The sequence below is a fragment of the Bos grunniens genome, chromosome 7 (assembly GCF_055505025.1).
Source record: "Bos grunniens cultivar Pamir isolate PY7600 chromosome 7, Bosgru_T2T1.0, whole genome shotgun sequence".
Classification (NCBI taxonomy): Eukaryota; Metazoa; Chordata; class Mammalia; order Artiodactyla; family Bovidae; genus Bos; species Bos grunniens.
Window position 1 is genome coordinate 82827025 of NC_141171.1, and position 26747 is coordinate 82853771.

The following is a 26747-nucleotide window of genomic DNA, read 5'->3' on the forward strand; positions in this document are numbered from 1 at the left end:
CCCAACTAAAGCTCTTAGAGTGAGTTCTCTTCCAGATTTTGGGAAATACTGGTCAGCTTTGGCAGACAGAAATATTTTGTCATTGATATCTCTAGCCTAAGCAAACAACTAAATTAAGATTATGAATTTTAAGGTCTTAGACACTGACCAAAAAATAAAAGAAATCAAACAGCCCCCAAAAATGCATGTTCTATGAGGTCCAGATTAGGAAGCAGTGATGAAATTCACCAAAGCAAGCCTTGCTATTTTAAGTATGTATTATACATTTCCTTAATAAAACAAGACTATTCACATAATTCATCTCTAGTGGCTTTTGAGCAGATTCAGGATAAAGATCAGATTTCCAAGACTGACCGCAAATATGCTCATCCTTTGGGAACACAGAAAAGGAAATCTAATGATGCAGCATAGTCATACAGCAGCCAGGAAAGAAAGAGAATTGGAGAAGCCCAGTTCAGTTCAGTTCAGACATTCAGTCGTGTCCGACTATTTGCGACCCCATGAATTGCAGCTTGCCAGGCCTCCCTGTCCATCACCAACTCCCGGAGTTCACCCAGACTCATGTCCATTGAGTCGGTGATGCCATCCAGCCATCTCATCCTCTGTCGTCCCCTTTTCCTCCTGCCCCTAATCCCTCCCAGCATCAGAGTCTTTTCCAATGAGTCAACTCTTCGCATGAGGTGGCCAAAGTACTGGAGTTTCAGCTTTAGCATCATTCCTTCCAAAGAACACCTAGGACTGATCTCCTTCAGAATGGACTGGTTGGATCTCCTTGCAGTCCAAGGGACTCTCAAGAGTCTTCTCCAACACCACAGTTCAAAAGCATCAATTCTTTGGCACTCAGCTTTCTTCACAGTCCAACTCTCACATCCATACATGACCACTGGAAAAACCATAGCCTTGACTAAACGGACCTTAGTTGGCAAAGTAATGTCTCTGCTGTTCAATGTGCTATCTAGGTTGGTCATAACTTTTCTTCCAAGGAGTAAGTGTCTTTTAATTCATGGCTGCAGTCACCATCTGCAGTGATTTGGGAGCCCCCAAAAATAAAGTCTGACACTGTTTCCACTGTTTCCCCATCTATTTGCCACGAAGTGATGGGACCAGATGCCATGATCTTCGTTTTCTGAATGTTGAGCTTTAAGCCAACTTTTTCACTCTCCTCTTTCACTTTCATCTAGAGGTTTTTTAGTTCCTCTTCACTTTCTGCCATAGAGTGGTGTCATCTGCATATCTGGATGGCAAAAGTTACGCCCAGAGAGCTTGAAGTCAGTAATCAAACACCTCCTTAAAATATGCTTGATGATTTCAAGGGGTGGGAAACTAAAAGAGTGACTGACATTGATCCTCACTTGTTTTTCAGATATATTGTGATTTTTTGCTTGATTTCATCAGTAGAAGTACACATTACCTTTTTTATTTTATGGTGAATTACTAAACTATTTTAAACTGATAAAATTTTGTCCAGAAATTGGCATTTTTTCTATGATTCTATATTTCTCAAACTCTTGGAGTTTCCTGCAATTCCTAGTAAGAATTCTAGATATCATAGTGTTAATTTTACTTCTTGTTAAAAAATGTTTGCTTCCTCTATACATTCCAGATACCTTACATTCCTTTTTTTTTCTCATTTGTTTTATTGTTTTCCATTTTAATGGATGAATAAAATTTTAGGATATTTAAAGATAAAAATATTTACCTTTCTTGATTCCTCAATAGCAATACTTTTATTTATTTTTTGGTTCTTCTGTTGTTTCTTTCTATATCTCTATATTATGAATTTATCTATCAGCTTTTGTTTTATTCATTATAGTCATAATCTACTATTAGCTTATTTTGTTCTGTGTCAAGAAATACTTCTATTTTTTATGTGGTTTGTTATTGTTTAACTAATATCTATTGAGGACTTTCTGTGAGTTAAGCACTGTTACAAGTACTTTGTGTAAAATAACTCATTTAAGCCTCACAAAACTATAAAATATGTAATTATTATTATTTCTATCTTATAGAAAGGAAAATGAATAAAATAGAAATCAAGAAAATTTCTAGATTCATACAACCGGTAAGAATTTTAGAGATAGTGCTCCTAACAAGTATGTAATACTATCTTTTTAGGTAGTCTATTCAGTCATTAGGAGAAGGCAATGGCACCCCACTCCAGTACTCTTGCCTGGAAAATCCCATAGACAGAGGAGCCTGGTAGGCTGCAGTCCATGGGGTTGCAAAGAGTCGGACATGACTGAGCAACTTCACTTTCACTTTTCATTTTCATGCACTGGAGAAGGAAATGGCAACCCACTCTAGTGTTCTTGTCTGGAGAATCCCAGGGACGGCGGAGCCTGGTGGGCTGCCGTCTATGGGGTCGCACAGAGTCGGACACGACTGAAGCGACTTAGCAGCAGCAGCAGCATTCAGTCATTAACCACTTTTCACATTCTAATAAGAATACAAATAAAATCCATACAATACTAAGTGGTGTGCTATGGTTATACTTAGCTTCTTTTTTTTTGGCTACACCTTGCAACATGTGGAATTTTAGTTCCCTGACCAGGGATCGAACTCACACCCCTTGCATTGGTAAGGTGGAGTCTTAACCACTGGACCACTGGGGAAGTCCTATACTTAGTTTCTTATCTGGTTTGTTTTCTTAGAGTTCCTATGTGTTTTGTTTTGGTTTGTTTTGTTTCTTACTTTGCCCTTTCTGTCTCCTAGATTGTTTTAGTATCTCAAGAATAGTATTAAATATTTTTTCCTTTAAAATCTTTTCCCAAGCCTTCCATTATCCTGCTCCAAGTTTTTCTGATCTCTCTCTAGGATGGATCATCACAGTCCTCTCCTAGACTGGATCGTCTGTTAGACCTTACCTTTTGTTCTTTTCTTGGTTTACTGTCTCATTGTGCTATAGTATATCCTCAAGCAATATCCTAAGACATAGGATAGTCCCTTTCAGGGGAGCTACATTTTTTAAGGTTTTTTTAAAATGTGTCCTTCTTTGGACAGTTGGCTTGACTGCTTTTAGCATTTTAAGTTGAACAGAATTTCCACTTAAAGCTTTGAAGGCATTCCTCCATTATCTTCTAGCGTTCAAAATGGTTGACTGGATAACCAGTGCCAAACTTACACTTGTTATTTTGTTGATGTGCTGTTTCTTCTCCTTGGAAATTACTAGGATAATTTTTCCCCATGATATTCTGAAAATCTATGACAATATAACAGTGTGGGCTTTAATATTTGATGTACTGGGGACTCCCTGGCCTTATTTAGCCTGAAGACTTTTTGTCTTCTACTCTAGGAAATCTCCTTTCTTGTTTCCTCCCTTCTGTCTTCCCTGTTCTGTTTCTAAAATGCCTATGAGCAGGATGTTGAGCTTTCGAATAAGTGCATATGTGAATATGTCTTACAACGTTTCTCTCATATTTTCTGTCTTTTTAACATTTGGGTTTTTATTCTAGAAAGTTCACTCAACAATCTTCTAACCACTCATTTTCTTACTTTCTATGTTTTAGTTTCAGATGACATATTTTAAAGTGCCTAGAGCTCCTTTTGTTCTCTCATTTTCCTTTTTCATTGCATCCTATTTTGTTTATGGGTGCAGCAGAGTCTTCTCTAATTTCTCTAATACAGATTAGAAGAGTTTTTTCCTGAATTCTGAATTAACTATCTCCTCTGCTGCTGCTGCTGCTAAGTCGCTTCAGTCGTGTCCGACTCTGTGCGACCCCATAGACGGCAGCCCACCAGGCTTCCCCGTCCCTGGGAGAACACTCCACGTCTCCAGGCAAGAACACTGGAGTGGGTTGCCATTTGCTTCTCCAATGCATGAAAGTGAAAAGCGAAAGAGCAGTCACTCAGTCGTGTCTGACTCTTAGCAACCCCGTGGACTGCAGCCTACCAGGCTCCTCCACCCCCGGGATTTTCCAGGCAGGAGTACTGGAGTGGGGTGCCGTTGCCTTCTCCGAACTATCTCCTCTAGGATCATTTATTTTTTCCTGTTTGTTAATCTTGATCTTTCTCTTTTTTTTGTTGTTGCAAGCTTTTCTCATATTCATTGTCCCTTGTTTTTCAATTAGAGTTAAGCACGAGGCCACAGAAGTCAGTCTGTGAGCTCTCTGGTGGTAGTGGGGCTTGTCAACTGGCCAGCCTTCATACTGGGGACTTTAAAATGACAGAACAGGGGCATTTGCCCCAGGGCCTGTCCTGGCTGTCTTGGTTCTCCTTAGATTGTTCATTCAGTACAATGAGAAAATATCTTCCCCGTTTTTCCTTGGTTTGTTTGTTTAAGGAGTGCTGCCTGGCTTCTAGGACCTCTGTGTGCAGGGGAAGCAAAGGCTATGGCAGGGTGGTCAATATTCTGTACTTTAGTTAACCCCCCATTCTGTGTCCCTGCTTCACCCCTACTCTCCCCTGTCCCTGTGATCCTACGAACCACATTCTCCAGTGCTGTGCAAAACTAACGGTTTTCCATCTGTCCTGTAGCTCTCCCCTCCCCTTCCAGGCTTCAGCATCCTCTCCTCCAAATCAACCAATCCCAACCATCCTTGTACTTCTAGGAAAGTATTGAAATGTCAGGTCCGATGATGGTTCCCTTCTCATTCTCTCCAATGTTGAGAGTTTATACTTTCACTATCAGTGTTCCGATTCTACAGTCTTCACTAACAGAATGTGCTAAATGTTGTGGTTTGGCTGTTGGACATTTTATGTAGGCCCATTTTTCTCCAAAATATACCTCTCTTCAGCCTTTCAGTACTGAAGATATCCCTTTCCAGGTCTTCTGATTCTTCCCCCACTATGTAATGAGGCTCAGTTATGGGTTTTTTTAGGAAGTTCTGAGTGATCAGAATATGAAGACAGAGCTAGAAGGACTGCTCTTGCCATAAGCACAGGGGAGGCAAGCTGTAGTCCATCTCAGTGTTGATAGGTGTCTCTGCATGACCTATTTCAAAATTTTCTGCTTTGGTAGACATTTTTGAAAGACTTACTTGGTAATATATTAGGTCACTAGCTAAAGTTGAGAAACTGCCATATCAAGCAACTGAAGTGTTATCATCAAGTTCTGCTACTTGTCACATACAAGTAACTGTGTGTGTAACAGTCATAGAGTCAGGATGCTGCCAACTCCTGCTTTTCCATGGTGCAGTGGGACAGAAAATCCTCCTGTGATGCTCATCCACAGGAATGCGGGTCTCTGTGGCCACTAAAGCAAAAAAGTCATGTTATATCACTTTTAAACTTCCCATAAGGAGAAGTATGTATTCCTACATTAAGCATCTATTCCAGTTCAATTAATCCTGCCAGTAAATTGCGTGTGTGCTCAGTCGTTTCAGTCTTGCCCAACTCTTTGTGACCCCATTGACTGTAGCCCACCAGGCTCCTCTGTCCATGGGATTCTCCAGCCAAAAATACCGGAGTGGGCTGCCATGCTCTTCTCCAGGGGATTTTCCAGACCCAGTGATCGAACTCCAGTCTCTTGCATTGCAGGCAGATTCTGTACTCACTGAGCCACCTAGGAAGCCTGCCAGTAAATTGTCAGTATGATAAGTATCCACAAAATACTATTGGAAATGTGCATTTTTAATGTGTAAGTTTATAAAACTTCTTCTTGAAGTGTGATTGTGTTCCCTTGGCATAAAAGCTCTAAGTTCCCTGCCCATGCCCCCTTTTACATTAAAGCTTCCACTCCCTGGAAGATACGTTTTCCCATTTTGAAAGAATCTGGAAATTCTTGTGTGTATCGCTTGATGACTTTATTAAAAATGCAAAATCATGGGCCTCAAGCTCAGAAAAATTGATTTGGAAAAGGTGGACTATGGCCCAGGAATCTGCATTGAAAAAATTGTGCAGATTATTCAAATGAACGACGTGCTTGGATCTTCCTTTAAGAATCTCACTCTAAGATGTACAGGAGAAAGAGGCAGATTAATTAAGAAGCCAGTGTCTTGATAAATAAGAGAAAACAGGGCAGGGAAAATCAGTATGCAGAGGTCTCTAAAAGACTTGAGTCCCACTAGAGCGAAATAGATGGTAATTCTACACATTATACTTGTAAATGTATAACCAAAAAGGTACAAAAGTCATTCTCAGGATAATTTCAGTTTTTAAAGAAAAACTCATTTACTTATATAAAGAACTTTTAATTATCACAGTGCCAAACTGTGAAATGACAGTGTTTTCATTCTCTTTGTGAAATACTAATTCTACAGAATCATGTTTCTTCTGCATACTGGATTGACGTGTCTCACCAAACACAAAAGACACACAACCTCAACCTGCCCTTTAAAAATAAATAGTAGTTTTCGCACTTGTCTCTTGTGCTCAGTCTTTCCCAGCATCAGGGTCTTTTCCATTGAGTCAGCTCTTCCTATCAGGTGGGCAAAGTATTGCCGCTTCAGTTTTAGCATCAGTCCTTCCAACAAATATTCAGGGTTGATTCCCTTTAGGATTGACTGGTTCTATCTCCCTGCAGTCCAAGGATAGGAGGAGAAGGAGGCAACAGAGGATGAGATGTTTGGATGGCATCACCGACTCAATGGATGTGAGTTTGAGCAAACTCCAGGAGATAGTGAAGGACAGGGAAGCCTGTCATCCTGCAGTCCATGGGGTCGCAAAAGTCGGACATGACCTAAGAGACTGAACAATAACAATACATGTCTCTTCCCAAGAAAATCTCTTAGTCTCTGAACCTCTGTATATTTGTTCATTGTGTCAGGGCAAACCGCAATCTCAGACAGAAGTGAACAGGTAAACACGTTGAAACTAGCAGCGCTCCTTAGCTGTCAACTGCTTCACTCAGAGGAAAGATCACCAAAGGGAGCTATCTGGTTGAAGATAAGTATTCAAATAAAGTCAGTATTACATTCAAACTGTTCATTTTATCAAGAACTTCAGCTATTTTTCAATATGTTATCATAAAAGTAAACAGGTAGAAACCTGCAGACTCAACTCTGAGGGAAGTAAAATGACAGGAGCCTTTGTTAGCTCCTTAAGTAGCTTGCCCTCCTTCTTCCTCTTGTGTGCATCTACTGACAAGCAGTTATGATTGCTTTACAGATATTAAACGCTGCTGGAAAGTTACTCTGATTGAAAAGCCTAGCATGATGGAGCCCCAAGTAACCGTGGCCAGATGCCAAATGAAATTTCCCCTAAACATGACTGTCTTGCCTATTTCCACAATCCCAGACAAGGCTGGCCTCAAATCTGTTTATCACCCACCCCATCCTTTTACTGGTTATAGCAAAAGCCCTTAACTAACTGCCCTTGTTCTCTAAATTGTCCCTTCTGACCTGCATTTCTCACCTGGCTATCAATCTGTGGCCACTGTTTGCTGGCTGACCTGTGGACTGACGTAGCAAAGCTCACATGTGCTCACCTTGCCATTTTAAAGATATTTTGATCCCAAAACGATTAGCTTCTTTTTATATTCAATAGGTAGAAATGTCCTCAATCATTAGGCTTGTCACACAAGAGGGAGGAGGAAATAGAGGTGGTGAAGGGAAAATAAAGGGGTCCCTGGATGTCTGCTGTGAGCCAGCACTGGTTCTGCATTTGAACCCTCCACCCTCCTCCTTCAATAAGGATGGAAATGGGTACAAGTCTTTTCATTCCATTATTTATCTTGTGATTCAGACTTCTTCTTTTTTTGGAAAAATGGATCAGTTTACTTATAACATATTGTGGCCAAAAATAAAACTAAAATCAAGAGAAGCGCTAGTTCACTTACATTATATAGGGAGATGAGAATATACAACACCTTATGCCAAGTATCAGTGTATCAACCATCTTCATCCATTCGGAATGCATGTACTGATGGCCTATTCTATGCCTGGCACTGAGTTGAAATGAAGGTCCCACTCTCCTCACTTTGGCAGCACAGATAATAAAATTGGAATGAAACAAAGAAGACAAGCATGGCCACTGTGCAAGGATGGCATGCAAACTTGTAAAGCATTCTGTATTAAAAAAGGAAAAGAGAGAGACCCCACTATTACATACATATCAACCAAACTTTAAAAATGTGGTCTTATTCTACCTGCCATTTGAGTTTATTTATTGTAATTAAAAAAAAAAACAGTTTGTCACTTCTTGCCCTTTAGTATCACAAAAGAAGATTTTCTATGTTTTCAAAATCTTCTATGATGGTTCATATGTCATCATTTCTCAAACTATGGTTGGTTCATGCTGGGATGAAACTGCCATTACAGGGACTTAGAGTCTAGTTGTCAAAATATATTAATCAGAATACGATGATCTAACATTATAACCATGTTTATGGTCCTATGTTGAGCTTCTTACCTAATAACAATAATTATTTTCCCCTGCATACTAATGGTCAACTTTAGAGAGATACTATATTAGTATAGTAACTGAAAACATTCAAAATCAAAATATTTCCCTTAGATCTTTTTAAAATCTTTATTTGTATTTATTTGTTGGTCTGTGCCAGGTCTTAGTTGCAGCCTGTAAGATCACTGATCATCATTGTGGCACACAGGATCTTGAACTGTGGCATATGAACTTTTAATTATGGCACATGGGATCTATTTCCATGACCAGGGATCGAACCTGGGCCCCATGCACTGGGATCATAGAGTCTTAGCCGCTGAACCACTAAGGAAGTCCCTCCATTAGCTTTTTATTTTTTCTTTTAATTACAATAGAACATGAGTTTAGCTTTCCTCATTTTACAATACTTTAAATTATAGGACATCTAATGAATGAAAGCAGGTGATTTTCTTGGCTATGATTAAGTTTTTTGGGCCCAGGAATAGAAATAGGCCGCTCTGTGCAGACAGGTGAGAGCACCAAGCAAAGGAAGCTGAGAAGGGTAATAGAGGAGATAATCAGGCCTATGAGAATGAATAAAGTAATGTCAAGTAAATAATTTAATTCAAGCTGTTTTCATTAATATTTAAAAAGCTAGAGGAAAGGGGAGGTTTGGGGCCGTCTCCTTCTAGTACCCATAAAGTACATGTGCAGCATTAAAAATTTCTGTTGCCTGTCTAGACTTTTAAAAACGTAGCTCAGGGATTAGTTTAGCCATAAAAGGTCTGAGACTAATACCTAGGATTTTGACTCTGAGGTCAAAATGTTTTTTCACAACCATATACAATAGCCTGATCTTCAGCAAGAGCTATTTTGCTGAAAGGGACTTTTTTATAGGACATAAAGGCAAATAATGATCTATTCTGGAATGCCCAATGGAATCCTTTAGCTTTAGTCTTCAAGATTCAAGTGTGAGCAGCTGTCATAAAGAGCAAGTTCTCAGCAGAAACAAGGGCATGAACACAGGGGTGAGCAGAGGTGGAGGGAGTAAGCATCGTCTCTCTCTTCTCTCCTGTCCTGCCTGAGGCCAAAATGTTCCCAGGACTCTCATTTCAGTGATGAAGTCTGAGGCCGCAGCTGTAGACTGGCCGAATACTCACAAAAGCACTGCTCTTCTTTTCAGTACCCATCCAATCTGAAAACCCGAGACATTGTCATCTTTGACCTCTGGATTCAACCATGGGGTTTAGAAAGTTGTACTTTGGACGCTAAGCTAATCAACTATTTTCCTGTCATTTTCTAACACTCATTTGATAAATCTCATGACAAGACCTAACACAATTTAAACACAACTTTAAAAACTGCTTTTAGATATTATAAAAACACATCAATAATTAGTTGATAAAACTAATTATGTAATAGGAAGGTCAGAAATTGAGCCTTTACAATTAATAATAGAAATCATATTACGCAAAGAAAATAAGTGCTACTTACCACATTTTTCTTCTTTTCTGGAAATGATGGATGAGTCTCAGAACTTCAAGAAGTGGAGGTAATTCTGTGAAAAACAATCAATTAGATGGGTCAAATTAGGCTATTAGTCATTTACATCTAAGTATCCCCTTTAACATTGACAATCTGATCAAAGTTTTGGCTCTCCAGCTGGTCCTCATAAATTATATTCACTACACCCCAAATTTGTAGTATTCAGTCTCAATTAAAAATAATTTGAAATTAAATTGGCAAGGGTGTACTGGGTGACGATTAAAATGCAAAGCAATGCGGGCCAGAGGGTAAAGTTAAATTTGAACCAAAGCCATAGCATCTTGTTATAAACATGCTTAAAATGTTAAGTCTTTTGTCTTTGCCAAATGATGTGGGAAACTGAGGAAATTCTGTGGAGATAATTAAAAGAAAGTAAAGAGAAATCCAAACTTGCCTTTGATTTGAGGTATTCAAAAAATATATGTAAAGATTTGGGGGTTTGTTTTGACTTGAATTATCTAAACATAATTGCTTTAAATTTCTCCATTTCAGTTATTATGTTTCCAGGGGTCTTTAAAATAGATGAAGGCTACTATTTAGAAGCATGTTTGCTGAACAACAGCTAGAGTGAACTGACAGGTATAATCTATACAAACACACAAATCCCCACCATATTTCCTTTCTTCTTCTGACTTCTTTCTTGAGAATATCTAGAATTTTAATTGCCAATTATTCTTTTTAAAGCAATCAAATACTGTTTAGACTTAACTATAAGTTTTACAGTTTTCTTTGCTCAATTATTATTATTTTTTAATTCATAGCTTTTCCTTATATATTTTATTCTTTTTTCCTGTAACCTATCCTCTACAAATTCTTTCTGAGAAACTCTGAGTGGTAAACTTCATGACTCTTTTTAGGCCTTAATATTAGTCTGCTTTCTTGGTTCAAAATTATTTTCCCACAGAAATCTTAAAGAAATTGTTTCACTATATTTTTTTCATTCAGTGTTGCTGATGGAAAGTCAATAGAATGTATTGATCTAGCACAAAGTAGGTAGATTCTGGAATTTAAAGAACGAAAGAGATAAAGGAGCTCAGGATTTTTCAGTGAGTGATTAATCTGAGCAAGGAGAGAAGGATGGACAAAAGAGGGATGATGAGAGTTTGAAAAAAGTAGGATCAATGGATTGGACTTCTTGACAAGGTCAAAACATAGTTAGAGTGGGCAGACAGAGTAGATTTGATGGTTAATTTTATGTGTCTATTTGACTGGCCGATAAGGCCCAGATAGTTGGTCAAATATTATTCTAGATGTTTCTGTCAGAGTGTTTTTGGATGAGATTAACATTTAAATTGGTGTACTTTGAGTAAAGCAAATTGCCTTCCGTAAGGTGGCTGGGCCTCATCCAAGCAGCTGGGGACCTTTGGACTTAATTGCAACATCAGTTCTGCCCTGGGTCTCAAATCTGCCGGCCTGCCCTGAAGATTTTGGACTTACCATTTCTCTGTAATTACATTAGCCAGTTCCTTAAAGTCAATCTCTCTCTCTCTCTCTCTCTCTCTCTTTCTCTCTCCCGTATCTATCTATCCACCTAGGTTCTCTGAAGAAGCCTGACAAATATAATGGGTGAGCCGGAAGTACACAAGGTCATGGTCAGAAGGTAAAATTGAGGATTGCTGATTGACTTATCTGAATGATTATATGTAATCTCTAGTCGGTTAAAAACATTAGTGAATTTTGTCCAAAATGCTTAACCCATTCACAGGGCATTAATAAAGCAATGGGAGTGTTTAGTCATACACAACATCCCACTTTCTTAGGATATGCTTAAGGTTAAGCTTTGTTCTTAAGGATAATTTAGATTATAAAAATAAATAATAGTAATGGTGATAATGATGAGGACATTGGTGGTAATAGTGATATTAACAGGTAACAATAACAAGCACTTTGTGTCAGGCTCTTTTAAACACTCCATGTGTATTATTCCATTTAAACTTTACGATAATTATAAGTATATTGGGCTGAACTGGAATGGAATGCTCAGTCATGTCCGACTCTTTGCGGCCCCATGAATTGTAGCCTGCCAGACTCCTCTGCCCATGGAATTTTCCAGACAAGAATATTGGAGTGAGTTGCCGTGCCCTCCTTCAGGGGATCTTCCCAACCCAGGGATCGAAACAGCATCTCCTGTGACTCCTGTGTCTCCTGCACTGGTGGGTGGATTCTTGACCACTAGTGCCAGCCGTGGAGCCCGTACAAGCACACTGGTTGGCTTTAGTTCGCTCTTGTTGTGTAGTTGGTAAGTCATGTCAGACTCTTTGCAACCCATGGACTGCAGCATGCCAGGCTTCCCTGTCCTTCACTGTCTCCCAGAGTTTGTTCAATCTCATGTCCATTGAGTCAGTGATGCCATCCAAACATCTCATCCTCTGTTGCCCCCTTCTCCTTCTGCCCTCAATCTTTCCAGCATCAGGGTCTTTTCCAATGAGTGGGCTCTTCGCATCCAGTGGCCAGAGTATTGGAGTTTCAGCTTCAGCATCAGTCCTTCCAATGAATATTCAGGATTGATTTCCTTTAGGACTGACTGGTTTGATCTCCTTACTGTCCAAGGGACTCTCAAGAGTCTTCTCCAGCACCACAAATTGAAAGCAGCCATTCTTCAGTGCTCAGCTTTCATTATGGGCCAATTCCCACATCTGTACATGACTACTGGAAAAATGTCTCTGCTTTTTAATATACTGTCTAGGTTTGTCATAGCCTTTCTTCCAAGGAGCAAACATCTTTTAATTTTGTGGCTGCAGTCACCATCCACACTGATTTTAGAGCCTGAGAAAAGAAAATGTGTGACAGATTTTAGAATCTGTTTCCACTTTTCCCCCTGTCTATTAGTCATGAGGGCTTCCCAGGTGGCACTAGTGGTAAAGAATCTGCCTGCCAATGCAGGAAACCTAAGATAAGGAGTTTGATCCCTGAGTTGGGAAGTTCCTTGGAGGAGGGCAACCCACTCCAGTATTCTTGCCTGGAGAATCCCATGGACAGAGGACCTGATGGGCTACAGTCTATAGGGTCACACAGAGTTGGAAACGACTGAAGTGACTTAGCACAGCACAGCATTAGCTGTGAAGTGATGGGACCAGATACCATGATCTTACATTTTTGGATGTTGAGTTCTAAGTCAGCTTTTTCACTCTCCTCTTTCACCCTCATCAAGAGGCTCTTTAGTTCCTCTTTGCTTTCTGCAATTAGAGTGGTCATACCTAAGGTTGTTGATATTTCTCCCCACGATCTTGATTCCAGCTTGTGCTTCATCCAGCCTGGCATTTTGCATGTTGTACTCTGCATATGTTAAATAAGCAGGGTGACAATATATAGCTTTGATGTACTCCTTTCCCAATTTTGAACCAGTCTGTTGTTCCATGTACAGTTCTAACTGTTGCATCTTGACCTGCATACAGGTTTCTCAGGAGATACACTTTATTTTATTTTAGAGATGAAGAAACAAAACCATATAAAGGTGAAACAAATGATCTAAAACCATACAACTAAGTGACGATGTGGTGCTGGAAACTAGATCTGCTTTACCACTCTACTTACTCTTTGCATTTTAATTTGGACACTACTGTAGAATAACAAGCTTCCTGGGTAGCATAAAAAGTCTGCACACAATATGGGAGACCTGGGTTTGATCCCTGGGTTGGGAAGACCCCCTGGAGAAAGGAACGGCTACCCACTCCAGTATTCTTGCCTGAAGAATTCCATGGACAGAGGAGCCTGGTGGGCTATAGCCCATGGGGTCTCAAAGGGTCAGAATGACTGAGCAACTAACACACCCACAGTGTAGAATAATCTAGAATCATCACTTTATTCTTCTTTTCCCCTCTACAGCATCTTGCTCACATGTTACTCTGTCCGCAGTCTTCTTCCTGGATGCTGGTGAGGCCATGTCACTACCTGGATGTTCGTGGCCGGGCAATTCATGTCAGCCCTAAAGACCTCAATGTCTCCTTCTACTCTGTGAGGCCGTCTTGCCTCTATACTCCTTCCTGCCCCTCAATGTGTGAGCTTGTGCATTTGCTTAACATTTATTTCTGTAGTTGTACTTGTTTTCTATGGCTGTGTAACAAATCACTACAAACTTGTCTTAATACAACACAAAATTATCATCTCAGTTTCTGTGGGTCAGGAATTTTGGTACAATGTGACAGGATGCTCTGTTCAGGGCCTTACAAGGCTGAAATCAAGAGTCACTTGGGTCTGTGAGCTCATCTGAGGCTCAGGGTCCTCTCCCAAGCTCACCAGTTGTTGGCAGAATTCAGTTCTTTGCGATTGTAAAGTCCCTGTTTCCTTGCTGGCTTGTGGTCAGGGATCATGTTTATCTTTCAGAGGCCACCTATACTTGTCTGACACATGGCCTCTTCAAAGCCATAGTGTGTGTTTTCAAAGCCACCAGGAAAATCTATCTGATTTGTTTCTCTGTCTTCTAGAACAGCTATTACTAGGGATCATCTGATTAGATCTGACCCAGTCACATTCAAGGAGATTTTTTTCCCCTAAGCAATATATTTAGAGTGCCATCCATTCTGATACCTGTTACTATTGCTGTTTTATTTTTAGCTGCTACATTGCATCCCATTATATGAACATAATAATCATCCTTTGGATCTTAGTTCACACATTTCTTCAGGAAGGACTGTTCTGATCTGACAAACTTCCCCCAGTATATCATTACCTGTAAATATATAGAGATACTGATAGATAGGAAAATAGATAGATTGATCAGGACCCCCAAAGAGGCACTCTCATAGAACTTGATATTTTTCTTTGTAATTTTTTTTTCTCTTCATCATTATATGGATTACTTGGTTAATTTCTCTTCCCCACCAGTTTATAAGCCCCATGAAAGAAACAATCATGTTTATTTTGCTCACTACTGTGCCCTCATTTCATAGCATGAAGGAGTTCAAGACCTATTTGTTGAGTGAAGACTGTTCTGTTGCAAACATTTCTAACAGTGTGGTTTTAATAGAATTACATGGCTGTGGGCATTGGTGAAACACGGAAGAAAAGTTCAAAGTCAAAGCCTCTATCAGTGAGAGCAGGAAAGTGGAGGCCGTGCACACAGGGCAGCACACTTTGGAGCTGCAATAATGCTGGATTCCTGCAGTGGAGGGACGGATACTGCTTCTCTTTTCTCTGTCAATAAAGCATTAAGTGTGTTTACGGGGCTCAAGGTTATTTTCTTTTAAGAAAGTTAATTGATGGAAGGTTAAATAAAGCCACAAGTTTTTACTTAAAGGAAACAGAGAAAATGAAGACTTGCTTTAATTATGAGCAATGTCTCAAAAGAAGTGTTTCCCAATTTAATCTTTTCTGGGAGTAAAACAATTCTTCCTGTAATACAAATTTTAAAAAGGAGGGGAGGGGGCTACATTCAACTTAATCCTTCTCTTATAGACACATACACACACACACACACACACACACACACAGAATAGTCAGTCAGCTCCCTCTTAGATTATGACAAACAACATGAATTAATTACATGTATTAAAGCTTTTCTTTCCAAAGTATTTGCTTTCCAAAGATTAGTTTTCCCATGTTAGCTGCAGAAGGCACCCCTTTCTGGTTAACGAAGAGTCTCATTCTGGAAAGTGACTATAAAAGCCTTAGTACTGCTCCCCCACCGAAAAAACACCCCAAATCCGAGGCCAAGGGTCAGAAATGTTACACATCCAATTGTGTCTTTTAAAGGCAGCTCAACTGAAATTCTCCTGGAGAAAGAGAGCAGAACAATCTTGGAACAGATTGACTGTTAACATTTGTTCTTAATCTATCAGAATTCTCCTACTCTTGTTCACAGAGTTTCTTAGTATCCTCTGAAGCCTTTTCAGTTGGAAATCAGTCCAATCCCAGTAGTAAGGGAGGATTTAAAGGGATGGAGGAGGTGTTCTGTTGATTTCACTTTTTCCTTCAATGTCGATGATTAAGAAAACTCTATGACTTTGTTTCTTAGAGGTCAGTATCTGCTGTTGTTGTTTTTTTCCTTCTTGGTCTCCCTAAGGGGAATGTGCTGGTAGGGGAGGGATTATAGGAAAAATAGGAAGGAGAAAGGGAAGGGTGGGAAGAGGAGGATCTAAGACTGAGGATAGTAAGTGTAAGGTGAAATTGGCAGGATTTAAGTAGCTTCTTCTAACTAAACTGCCATGAGCTCCATGTGGTGACATTATAATGGTCCTGAAATCTGAAACCCAGGAAAGGCAAGGGAAAACAGTGGATGGGGAAATTTGAGGTTTCCTATATAATAAATTCTGGCCCAGGGCCAGAATCTTTGAGGATTTTGCAGTCATTTTCAGGCTGGCCATGGTTCTTGTTTGTTTTAACTTTACACTCATGTAGATTTTCAGGAAGTTCAAGAAGAGATTTCACAATAAACTGGCTGTGCCTGGTATGATTTGTGATAAACAGTCACCTTCTGAAGGGGTAAACAACAATGGGACAAAGCACACTCCGAAGAATACAGGGTAACTTCACATAGTATTGAGAAGTTGTCAACATACAGTTCCACGAAATGCTTGGTCTGTGAGCATTGGCAGAGCAGCACAAAAGCAGTTACAGAAGATAAGTGGCTAAACCGAACATTGGATGGAAGGCAGGCAGCAGGGGATAAGACGTCAAAAGAAGCAGGTCATAGACCTCTATCCCTTGGCTCAGCAGAGGAGGTCAACCAGATGTATAAAAGAACAACCAAGGGTTTGGAAAGAGACCAGCAGGTCCTTTCCTTCTCTTCACATGCAAGGGAAAAGGACACAGCTTTAGAAATAAGAGGAATAGAGATTTCCAGCTCCCCACGCACCACCCTGTAGTACTGATTCAGGGTCAGATGAACATCTTTAGAGGCTCTTTGCATTGACAATATTATGAGGCCCTCCCCACTGGCCATTTAGAACAATACCTAAAGAGTGAAACACAGCTTGCAAGAATGCTGAAGTTAAATTGCTTCTTTCTAGATGTTTCGATGGCAGAACATGGCTGAGTTCATTGGAGCTTGACTTCTCTTACTGGTGTGGATTTGGTGGCTCAGTTTTGTTTTTTTTTTAATGCCCTGGACCCACACTGAGTCTGCCTGTTGGTTGAACCACCTCCAGACTCCTTCTATTAGGGGAAGCATACTGACTGAAACCGCCCACCCTGGCCAGGCACCATAGTAACCATTTGCATGAATTGTTTTATGACAGGAGGTCCTGGTAAGGAACATGGAACTAATAAGCCGCCACCAACCGGAAGAGTTCAGGAAAAGTCAAAAGGAGACACCACATGTCTGAATACCTCCCAGAATCCTCTCTGTCATCCAAGTTGGCTGAACTAGGCGTGCACCACCAGGAAGGACTCTGAGTTAGAATAAAGACAACCCAGAAACTAATCCCACACAGCAGAGCTGTTCTCCTGGGTTCCCTTACCCTGCTGCTCTCCACCCAGGTGCCCTTTCCCAATAAAATCTCTTGCTTTGTCAGTGCATGTGTCTCCTCGGACAATTCATTTCCGAGTGTTAGACAAGGGCCCAGTTTCAGGCCCTGGAAGGGGTTCCCCTTCCTGCAACACTTCCAGATCCAAACAGGGGCTGGAGAAGGCAGAGGGAGATAGGCCAGGACACAGAAACAGATGACTGTAGAAAGCCTTCCAGGATTGTCTTCCTTCAGAAGTGACTGCAGGTCCCAGGCCTCAGTGCTCCTGGCCAGTGAGGAGGGTGTGAAGCTCCGCTCTTCCCCACCTGGGCTGGGCTGCTGTGTCTGAGGTGGGATAGGCAGAGCGGAGCCCTGATGGTGCCATGGTGGTCACTTAGCAGTTGAACTTCCAGGCTTCACAGTCAAGCCACTAAAGGGAAAATGTCTGTACTTGAAGTAATCATAGGCTTTCTTCTCTAATACCAGCCTGCCCTGCCAGAGTGTCAGCAGCACAAAGGCCCCAGTATTCTTCCCCCATCAGAGAGTACGCGGTGCATCCCCCTGCTGCTTGGCTCTCAGCTCCCTGTCTGGACAGGAACACAGCTGGGCTTTCATCTAATGAGGGGTGGATTCAAGCTGATTACTTTTGTTTGGCCTTCACTGAAGACAACAGAGCAGGAGGTATTTTGCATTTGTCTTGTATTCGAAGCCCCAATGCGGGATGACTCAAGAACATTTTCTTCTCAGAGCAAAGGCTGTTAGTGAAAGATCTCATAAAATTTTCTTCTCAGAAAGGAACATTAAGAAAATATTTAGAATTTTGTACAGAAAGTGTGTATTACTTGCATTATCAGAAAAGTAACACAGTATTAATTTAAAAGAGGCAAAAGGAGAAAGTTATCTGAATCTTTTCAGTAATTGTCTGAAAGATAAATTCCTCTTTTTTCCTCATTCTCTTGTTGGCAACCTCCTCCACCCTCATGGCCCCAAAGTTCATGTATAGGCTCATGGTTCCCTAAATCTGTACCCTTAGCCCAATCTTTTACATGAACCCCCAACTCATATATATCTAACTGACTGCTTGTCATCTCAATATATAAATATATCATGTCTTCCTCAAACTCAGCACCAGAGACACTGAAATTCTTTCATGAGCTTCCCCAAATCCTTACCTCCTTCTTGATTCTTCTCTCATTTATCATGCAATCAACCAATAATCCAGTTGTTCAAGTTATCCTTCTTTTTTCATTTCTCTTTATCCTATATTTTCCTATATCCCACCAGCTTTGTCTTCCTGGTAAAGTCATACTTTCTTGTATAATAATACTGATGCTTATTTAGCGCTTGTGTTGTTCCAGATACTATTCTAATCACTTCATATGTATTATTTCATTTAACCTTCACAATGACTCTAAGAAGCAAGTACTGTCATAATCCGCATTGTATCGGTGAGGAAACTGAGGTACAAAGATATTACATAACATCACGTGCACGTGTGCTAAGTCGCTTCAGTTGTGTCTGGCTCTTTGCGACTCTGAACCATCCTAGCTCACCAGGCTCCTCTGTCCATGGGATTCTTCAGGCAAGAAGACTGGAGTGTCACCATGCCCTCCTCTAGGGGATCTTCCTGACCCAGGGATGGGACCTGTGTCTCTTACGTCTCCTGCATTGGCAGGCGGGTTCTTTATCACTAACATCACCTAGGAAGCCCATATAACATCTCGCAACAGGTAACTAAAGGAGTAAGGGCTCAGGCCCAAGCTGAGTAATGCCAGAACATACGCTCTCAATCCCAGTGCTGTTCTGCCTTCTCAAATTATTCATTTTATACATATGTATACACCTTGCCCTTCATCCTCACTATTTAGATAAAACTCCGATCATAATGTATCTGAGTGATCCCTCCTCCAGAATTAAGTCCCTAAAACACAAATGTGTCACACATTCTCAATCATTCCCTGATTAGTCCTTTATCACTTAATCATTAACTGGTTGTTCTCACAGATGTGTTGTCAAATTTAAGGCAACACGCATGTGTTCTGCCTTATCAGTTCACCAGGACTAATACTATGGCTGCTGCTGCTGCTGCTGCTAAGTTGCTTCAGTCCTGTCCGACTCTGTGCGACCCCATAGACGGCCTCCTACCAGGCTCCTCTGTCCCTGGGATTCTCCAGGCAAGAACACTGGAGTGGGTTGCCATTTCCTTCTCCAGTGCATGAAAGTGAAAAGTGAAAGTGAAGTCGCTCAGTCGTGTCCGACCCTTAGCGACCCCATGGACTGCAGCCCACCAGGTTCCTCCATCCATGGGATTTTCCAGGCAAGAGTACTGGAGTGGGGTGCCATCGCCTTCTCCGAATACTGTGGCAGTGACATCTATCACACAGAAAACTGAACTGAGGTGACCGTGAGATGACAGAACAGGGGGGCAGGTTGCTAAGAAGCCCAGAGAAATGTCAAGTTGGGCCAAGGAAAGCATATGTCCATGGAACATGAGGAAACTTTTCCATCTTTGTGTAATCCAGGCAGGATGCAATTCTACTCAGTTAGCAAAAATGATCTGCGATAAATGCATATGCAAGTCCACTTCTCTCGTGTGCCACCAGCAATCCAGTATACAAACAGATATGAGGCACTCAGACACGTTAGGGAAAACAAGTCTAGAGGATGAAGTTCAAAGTCCTTCTCACATCGATAATGCCTCGTGTCTATTCTCTGGTCCCATCTCTCATCACCCCACTTCTCCCTTCACCCCAAACTCTGCTCCAGCTTATGTCTGAGCACACATTCCTCCTTCATACCTCCCCACCTAAAGATTCTCTCTCTCCTCTGCCTAGATGGCTCTTTCTTACCTTGTCTTTCTGGAAGATCTTTGTTTTTTAGGTTCACTCAAAGATCATCTCCTGCGTCTCCCCTACTCTTTGTACCATGTAGATAAGCTGCTGTTCTCCCCCAGACTGGTTCATATGCTCAGCTAAATCACATCCTATCACAGAACATTGAAATCATTCATTTTTCTGCCTCCCTCACTAGACCCAGGTGGCACTAGTGGTAAAGAACCTGCCTGCCAACGCGGGAGACGTAAGAAACGTGGGTTCGGTTCCTTTCGGGACAATCCCCAGGAGGAGAACATAGCAACCCACTCCAGTATTCTTGCCTGGAGAATCCCATGGACAGAGGAGCCTGCGGGCTGCAATCCATAGGGTTGCAAAGAGTCAGACACAACTAAAGCGACTTAGCCTGCACGCTTGCTAGACCAGGAGCTCCTTAAAGGTAGGGTCTCTGCTCTGCTCATCTTCATACAGCAATTCTAAGCATACTTAATAACACATTGTAGGTGCCCCATAAATACTGGAATGAAGGAAGATACACTGTTTCTGAACTATTCAGTCAGGTCACAAGTGTGTTGTTTTGGCTGAATGACCTGTATAGCACATTCTCTTTGACTTTATAATTTTTATGCTACCAAGGAGAAAACACCAGAAAGCTTTATTTCAGCTAGTTGTCCTTTATCCTCAAGTAACATGGAAATGCCTATTATAAAAAGTGTCAGTAAAGGGCCAGAGATGCTTTAATGGAATTTCAGGATGAAGGAAAGGAAAGGAGTTTTTGTGTGCCAGCAACTTAATATTTTCCTGCTTCAGCTGTCCTGCCAGGGATTGCAATTCAGGAATGGATTTCAAGCTGAGCAGAGGAACAAATGAGATGCTTAATGAAAATGGCCAAATGTTATCAACAGCTATTTTGTGAGAGGAGCTGTGTCAGGAGCCATCCCCATGTAAAATGGACTTCTGCTGAAAACCAGCCATCTGCAGGCCCATGAAGACTCACACATACCTCTCCTGAGGGAGCCTTTTCAGTTTTGTGCTTTTTCTGATGCTAAGAAATCAGACATTTGTGATTTACTACAGGCCAGTTGTAGGCATGAAGTCAACTATTTCCTGGGAAATCTAAAAACTGAAATGAGAAATTCAGAAAATAAAAATATTTTCTATGTTAAAAAAATATATATCAGAAAGCTTTTCAAATCAAAAAAGCAATAACTCTGCTTAATAAAATGTAGACCTATGAGAGTCTGAAGATCCTTTTGTTTCCAGTATATTTTTGAAATTTCTAAGCTATTAATTTTCTTTTTTGCTAGGGAATTACAATGACTGTGTGGAAGTGTCATTCTAAATAAATGTTATTAATTTCTCTGAATATATCTCTTTGAAGACTTAGTGTTTTGATATTTGACATCTCCATAGCATATATAGAGAAGGAATATAGTACAGAAGGAGGATTAAAGTGCTCCCAGTAAGAAATGCTAGAGTCTGGTTTTATCATTTATAAATGACCTTGAGCAAGTCATTTAATCCCCCTAAAGTTTCAGGTACTTCATCTATAAAATAATTTTTAAAGGTATCTGTATCTTTCTACTCCCTATGTTCCAATCTCAACTTGTAAGAGGGAAATTGACCAATATTTCTCATCTCAGAGACAATTCTTTGAGGCCCAACACAACTATTTTCTCTGCATTTACTTTTCATGGAGAGTCTAATATCTATCAGTCTTAGTTCCCTTTTTGGAAAGGATAATGCATTTATTTTTTCTGTTTAAATGTAGTTTTTTTTTCAAGGTAGAAGACTATTATCTTGGTTTTCAATTGTTTGAGAATCAAGAAAAGGGGATACATAATTAACTGGCAATTTCCAGTGATCCCAACAGTAATACTTGTGATGTTAGCTGTGGATCAGGAAGACAGAAGTGGTAACAAATTTCCCATGAGTCTTAGGATTTGATGGAAATCATAGTAATTTTAAGACATCAAGTTGTTTTTGTTTAGTCATTGACATGTCCAACTCTTTGTGACCCCATGGACTGTAGCACACCAGGCTCCTCCGCCCATGGGATTTCCCAGGCAAAAACACAGGAGTGGGTTGCCATTTCAGCAGCATAAAAAACTTAATCTTGTTAACAAAGAAGATAGTGGAATGGAAGATAGGGAATGAAGGTGGTATTATCAGATCAGAGACACTAACAAATTTTTGAAAATCTGAAAGGGTACATGAGGTAATTGACATATGAAATAGAACACAGCAAAATGCAGATCCAAATCCACTAACTGCAGGCTGCATGGAGATGGAGGTGGGAGTCAGTCTTCCCACTGGAGGTCCCAGGTTGAAGGTGGGAGATAAGGAAGAATGTGGGAGACAGAAGCAGAGAAAATAGGTCTGTGAACCGAATCACTGCCCAATGTACTTCTCATCTCTCCTTCCTCACACCAGAAGAAGAAAGTCAAGCAGCCTAAACTGGTTAGACTGCTAAGGCTTATGTTGTGGTATACAGGTTTGAAATCTCTTTGTTCTAGCTTTAGAGAAACTGTGACCTATCCAGCTGATGTCTAGATCACTCACCTGTAAGCAAATCATTTTATTTGACATGCGCTTCCCTACATATATAAAACTATCAGTCAAGTTTCAATACAGTAGCAGGTGGTATTGTCACTGTTCAGTTGCCAAGTCTTGTCCAACTCTTTGCGACCCCATTTACTGCAGCAGGCCAGACTTCCATGTCCTTCACTATCTTCTGGAGTTTGCTCAAATTCATGTCCATTGAGTTGGTGATGCCATCCAACCATCTCACCCTCTGTCATCCCCTTCTCCTCTTGCCCTCAATCTTTCCCAGCATCAGGGTCTTTTCAAATGAGTCAGCTCTTTGCATCAGGTGGCCAAAGTATTGGAGCTTCAGCTTCAGCATCAGTCCTTCCAATGAATATTCAGGGTTGATTTCCTTTAGGATTGACTGGTTGGATCTCCTTGCAGCCCAAGGGACTCTCAAGAGTCTTCTCCAGCACCACAGTTCAAAAGCATCCATTCTTTGGCCCTCAGCCTTCTTTATGGTCCAACTCTCACATCCATACATGATTACTGAGAAAACCATAGCTTTGACTATAGGGACTTTTGTTGGCAAAGTGCTGTCTCTGCTTTTTAACATGCTGTCTAGGTTTGTCATAGCTTTCCTTCCAAGGAGCAAGCATCTTTAAATTTCATGGCTGCAGTTACCATGAACAGTGATTTTGGAACCCAAGAAAATAAAATCTATCCCTGTTTGCACTTTTTCCCCTTATGGTCGCCGTAAAGTGATGAGACCTGATGCCACGGTAGTTATAGGAGAAAAAACCTAGTCACACACCAACAGGTGAAACTTATTCCAGTCACTTAATAGCCTCATTCTTTATTCTTAAAGTGGTTGAATAACAAAAAATATAGAACTGGAAGCACAAAAGAAAAAGGCCAAAATAATAAAACAGAAAAATCAACTGCAGAAAACAGAAGAGAGTTTAATAACAGCATTTGTATAGCACTTATTTGATGTCAGGCATTGTTTTAAGGACTTGATAGATATTAACTTACATATTCCTCACAACTACTTTACCGAGGAAGTGTCATCACCATCCTCATTTTATGGATAAGAAACTGAGGCACAAAAAAGTATAACAAGTTCCCTAAGGCTCACAGCTGGTAGGTGATGGAGGCATGGTTCTAATACCAGGCCAGGGAGCCTGGCTCCAGAGTTTGCTCTCTTAATCAGTCGGCCAATTCTAATTAACATCTTACCATTTTGTGAGAAGACGTTATGTTCCTGTAGTCAGAATAGAATGCAAGGTTTTAAAGGGATCTCCCCAAAAGTTGTTTAAAGATATAGAGGTAGTTATGAGCGAGAGACACTACAGCTCTGATCTATTTGCCCAACTTTCAAAGTGTAGACATTTTAGAAAAATTATGAAGTACTTTATTTAAACCATTGTACACAAGTGGAATCTATCCTAATATGGAAAGATTCCCACAGAAGGAAATTCCACAAATTTCCTTTGTAAACCTCTGCAATATTTAACAGCCCACATTATTAAGAAATTCTTCTTTATATCTAACCTAAATCCCTCTCGCTACATTTTTAAACATTTCCTTGTTTCCTTCTTTGGTGGAGATGGAAAACAGCTGGCCAGCATTTTGCATATTTCCCCTTTAGGCCACAATACTGCCAATTGTTTTAACCCTTTCTAGAAGTCTGTTCTCTCTAGCCCTTGATTCCATTTTCTTAGATCTCTTCTGAATCCCCCTTCTATCTTGTCTGCAGTTTCTTCTCACCTTTAGGGCCTCCCTGGGAGTTAAGCAAGGCCAAAAAATTAACTCAATCCTTTTTCAACATTATCAACAGCAATTTCTAATTTGTAAACAATGCTGTCAGAAGTGCTAAATTCATACTGAGTTATGGTGAGTAAGTTACATCCTAAGAACACTGATAATGAAAGAGAAATTATACTGAGGCCTCCAGGACACGCAAACATGATTAAGGGGCAACACAGACTTGGGCAGCGGGAAAGAGCAAACCGTGGGTGTAGAGCAAGGACAGTGAGTTGTGTTGGGTGAGGCTCTACTGAAAGGGGGAGCAAAACTACACGCCTGTGTCCTGGTTGTGTGTCCTTGGGGAGGAACGCTCTGTGTGTGGTGAGGCAACTGGGTCACCTCCCTTGGGTGACAGCGTCTGCACACAGCAGATGGGAGCTGGAGGAGGTGGGATGAATGAGCCATTTGATTGGAAAACACCAGTTCTGAGCATGACTCTGTCTTCCGGCTGCCAAGTAGAGGGCTCTGCTGCTCTGATGGGGTGAGAGCAGGTGCAGATGTTAGTGGAGTGGGGAGACTCAGGGCAGTCAGGGCCAACCTCTGTGGAATCCCATACCACTAGCACCTTGCTTGTGCCCAGCATGGTATGGCCCACAAAACACTTCCACATTCTTCCTTAAAAAAGATATATATACATATATTTGGCTATGTTTGGTCTTAGTTGCCTCATGTGTGATCTTTTGTTGCTGAGCACAGGCTTCTCTCTAGTTGTGGCGCATGGGCTCCGGAGTGCTTGGGCCCAGTAGTTGCAGCTTGCGGGCTTAGCTGCCCCCATGGCTTGTGGGATATTGGTTCTCAGACCAGGGATCGAACCCACATCCCCTGCATTGGAAAGCAGATTCTTAACCACCGGACTACCAGGGAAGTCCCCTACATTCGTGACTTATGTCACACATCACCCTATGAGGTTAGCAGGCCACGTGTATTATCACCAGTCTACTGGAAAAGAGACGCGCACATGATCACATGACCGGGAGAAAAGTTAGGAAATCCCTTTGCCCTTTTGCCTCCTACTTTGGTGATCTTTGCTCCATACCATTCAGCCTTTCCTTTGAGAGGTCCCGGGGCAGGTATCCGTGAGCATTTTGTTGTGATTCTTCTGTAAGGAACAGCATACTGCCTAATTAGCTAAAAATTATCTGTACCCGAGCCCAAGCTATGCAAAGAGCATGCTCCATAAACACTAAAGGGAGGTAATGTCAAGGAGGAGGAAGCTGTTTCATTGGCACATTGAATGGTAGTCTGTAGACACCCCCAAATAACTGATTACCCTCAGAAAACATCTTTTACTCTGGTTTAGGGTTGGATGAAGATCTCTTAACCGTTGTTATGTGCCTTGATAAATAAACACCGAACAGAAAAAAGACAAGTTCTTTAAATACATGTGACCTTTAATCATATAAAATAATATATTCAAAGAATTATTAATGTTATTTCCTATTCACGGTACCCTAAAACCAAACATTACCCCTATCAGAGTGAGCTATGTACTTTGAATTGTTCATCAGTCAAACAAGAACTGAATACTGTCTTGAAACCAAAGCAAAATTAGGTTTTTTTTTTTTTTTCCTCTCAGTAAAAGGACTCCTTCTTCCCACTCCCAGAGCTTCCACACAGATTAGAGAATGGTTCATTTTATTTTAACAAAGCTTTTGGCAAAATGTTAGCCAACCACAAATGTGGCCTCCAAGCCCAAGCACCAAGAGAAACTGATAACTGTTTATTTGAGAAATATATAGTCTGTGTAACAGAGAAGAAGAAGTGGAGAACCATAGTTGTGTCAAAACTAGTAAGTGAGTAAATTATACAGTGAAATTTCTCATAAGTCAGCTTCCATTAAATCACATTGCATAGTATCACTTTTTAGTTTTTTTTTTTTACCGTATTTTGTGATGCTCCCCAATATAAATTAATGGCTAGCTTAGTGTGCTCAGTTTATTCATTCAATACTCTTACAGGAACATGGAAACATTCGACTTGTACAAGTCAGTCAGACTATATGAAACCACCAGTAAAGACCAAAACACATACCTCTGGTCTCTGCTCCACAGGCCAGTCATATAAGTGGCCAGTCAGAAAGAACAGTGTTAGACATATTGGACCCAACCATGGAAGTATAACCATGAGCAATAATAGAATAGAAAGCTCATTCTAAATCTCATGAGTTGTCCATAGAAAAGTGGACAATTTTTTTTTTTAATTTGACTTCAAAGTTCAGTCATTTTACTCAAACATTTATTCTTGGTCCTAGGAATACAACTTCTCTCAGTGATATTCCTCATGCTATACAAATGTTCTTTATGTGTTTGACTATTATAGGCTTAAAAACATGGTCATGAGATGATGGGTATTTAGGGTGGTTTGTAGCCTTACATTCTCCATATCATATGGAGAAGAA

At 40.7% G+C, this 26747-nt stretch overlaps 1 long non-coding RNA gene and 1 other non-coding gene across 8 annotated transcripts in view; one reads left to right on the forward strand and one right to left on the reverse strand.

Annotated features, from left to right (window-relative positions):
- Positions 1-26747, reverse strand: part of LOC147369895 (uncharacterized) — a 212967-nt gene that overhangs the window by 109729 nt on the left and 76491 nt on the right. For 5 of the 7 annotated variants that reach the window (XR_015168067.1, XR_015168068.1, XR_015168069.1 and 2 more), the window contains exon 3: positions 9751-9814. This is a non-coding gene — a long non-coding RNA (uncharacterized LOC147369895). Of the gene's footprint in view, positions 1-7714; positions 7944-9750; positions 9815-11705; positions 12568-26747 lie in introns of those variants that run through there. The other 2 variants (XR_015168071.1, XR_015168076.1) reach the window with 2 other exon arrangements.
- Positions 7847-7953, forward strand: LOC147369896 (U6 spliceosomal RNA). The gene has a single exon (XR_015168739.1). It is a non-coding gene; the product is annotated as a U6 spliceosomal RNA (small nuclear RNA).